Here is a 3,051-nt window from a genome sequence, read left to right as displayed (position 1 = left end):
GACAAGCCGTCGGACACGTCTCCAACGCCATCGAATCCTCGACAAATGTGGTGCGAGCGCTGCAGGCGTGACACTCACAACACGACTGACTGCTACGCCTTGAAGCGCCTCCAAAAGAAGGACGCCAAGGCCAACTCAGCGACAAAAGACCAACAAACGACGGAAACCGGCTCGGCACACGTCGCCCTAGCCCTCAAAGGCACGTGGCCACAAGCTCGGAAGATCGCAGACAAGTGGTACCCAGCAAGCTGCTTGCTCAGTAATGGAAAGCTACCCGCACCGACGCGACTTACGTTCGCTTTGGACTCTGGTTGCTCCCACCACCTTGTGACGGACGCGAGCCTTCTACTCGACGCCCGACCGTCAAATCTCAAGATCGAAGTTGCCAACCAAGAGATCATCGAAGCCGAGCTCGTGGGCACCGTTCAGATACTCATGCAAGACACCGGCTGCATCATGACGCTACATGACGTGCACTACGTCTCAACACTCGCGTCGAACCTCGTCTCGATCTCATCGCTCCTCAAGGACAACATCTCGACTCACTTTGTCTGCAACGACAAGGGCCTGGTCGTCCAGGGGGACAAGACGCTCGCCGTCGGCATCTTGCGCGATGGCTTGTTCTACATCTACGGGACAACGCCACAGACAACACCGTCATCGGAGGCAACGAAACTCGGCTCCTCCAATTTTGTACATGCGCGTAAGCGCACACTCGACGAATGGCACATCGCGCTCGGACACCTCAACAAGCCCGCGATCCTCGAGCTCGCAAAGCAGAAGGGCCCGGAGCACATGATCGTGACGCGGCGCCCGAACGACCTCAAGTCGCACTGCATTGAGTGCGCCGTCGGCAAACAAACGCGTGCAAAGCAACCGGACGTTGATACGTCGAGCTCCGCGCCAACCGACGAAGTCGGCAGTGTTCTCGTGTCCGACATCACTGGCAAGATCAAACCGGCCGATCGGTACGGAAACCGCTACGTCCTCACGACAGTCGAAGCAGCTACCGGTATGACCTGGTCACACCCAATTCGCCGCAAGTCGCATGCCATCGCCAAGATCCTCGACACCATTGAGCTCGTCAAGAACCAATACGGCCACCATGTCAAGGTCCTCCGCACAGATCGAGGCGGCGAGTTTACGTCCAACAAGTTCGAGGAGAAGCTGACCAAGTCCGGCATCGAGCACCAGCTGACGCAGCGCGATACGTCGGCTAGCAACGGCAAAGCCGAGCGCATGCACCGGACCTTGCTCAACGGTACACGCACCATGATATTCGGCACGGACCTCCCGGCCAAGTTCTGGTCCCACGCGCTCCAGTACCAAACCTATATACGGAACCGAGTACCAACCCGATCCAATCCCGAGAAGAAACCTCCACTCGAGCTCATCTCCGGCAGCGAGCAGCGATCACGTCCTCGCGTTTGGAAGCGTGTGTACCGTCCACGCACCACCGACAGAGAAGGGCATCTTCCACCGCGCCGAGGTCGGCCGCATCATTGGCGTGAACCCTGACACCAAGGCATACGACGTATATGTGCTCCGCACCGGCAAGATCATCACGTCGCGCGACATCCAAAACGTGTCGCCACCCAAATCCAACGTGTCATGGCTGCCTACCGAGCCGATTGACGACGCAGACGAAGTCACGTTCGCACGACCAGCACACCTCCCGTCGCGCCCAACCACCGTCGCCCCGCAAGCCACGGGACTTGCCGAGCTTCCACCCGAACAAGTGCGTCAACTACGCCGATCGGACCGCATACATAAGCTCCGAACGGACCACCATGGCCACGTCATGTACGTCGCCATCTCGGAGCCCAAGACTGTCCGCGACGCACTCTCCAGCCCCGAAAAGGACAAGTGGCGCGAAGCCATCGAGCACGAGCTCGACCAACTCATCGCCAACGGCACCTGGACGCTCGTGGACAAACCGCCCAAGGGGACGAACCTCGTCAGCTCCAAGTGGATCTTCAAGATCAAGTTCGACTCACACGGAGCCATTGACAAGTTCAAGGCGCGCCTCGTAGCGCGTGGGTTTTCCCAACAATTCGGCGTTGACTTCACGGACACTTACTCGCCCGTGATTCGCCAACCCAGCGTGCGCCTGCTCCTAGCAGTCGCGCTCACGCTCGGCGTCCAAGTCTTTCACCTTGACGTACCGCAAGCATACGTCAAGGCCGGCATGGACATGATCGTCTACATGGCAATCCCCGACTTGGTTGAGGGGGACCCGAAGACCCAAGCACTACTGCTCAACAGAGGACTTTACGGCCTCAAACAGAGTGGCAAGCTCTGGCACGACGACATCGACCAATTCCTCGTGGACGTTCTCGGCTTCCGCAAGAGCGACCTCGATCCCTGCCTCTACTACAAGCACACGGACAAAGGACTCACGATGCTCGGCCTCTACGTGGACGACATCATCATGTTCAGCCAAGACGACGACTTCCACAAGGAAGCCATCCTCGCCCTCGAAGACAAGTACCAGATCAAGACCCTCGGACCTGTCTCGCGCTGTCTCGGCATCAACATCGAGCGCGAAGGCGACACCATGTGGCTCCAACAAACCTCTCTCATTAACGAGCTACTCGAGACCAACAACATGGCCGAATGTCACACCAAGGACACGCCTATTGCGATCGACCACAAGATGTTCGACGATGGTGGGAGCCCGCAGCTGACCAAGACACATGTCCAGAAGATCATCGGGTCGCTCCAGTGGCTGGCAAGCTGCACGAGACCCGACATCGCATTCGCCACGAACCTCGTCGCTCGCTACACGAACAACCACAAGATCAACCACGAGACCACGATTCTCCGCATCCTGCACTACCTGTGGAAGACGAAGCACTACCGACTCGAGCTCAAACCCGACGGCTCACGATCGATGGACGTCTACACAGACGCCGACAGGACCGGAGACAAGTCGAACCGACGCTCTACGACGGGCATGGTCACCAAATTCAACGGTATTCCGATCCACTGGTCGTCCAAACAACAATCTACAGTCGCTCTCTCGACAATGGAAGCCGAGTACATCGGCGC

Source organism: Saprolegnia diclina (genome assembly GCF_000281045.1).
Source record: "Saprolegnia diclina VS20 unplaced genomic scaffold supercont1.22, whole genome shotgun sequence".
Taxonomy (NCBI): Eukaryota; Oomycota; class Saprolegniomycetes; order Saprolegniales; family Saprolegniaceae; genus Saprolegnia; species Saprolegnia diclina.
Note: the sequence above shows the minus strand (reverse complement) of the source record.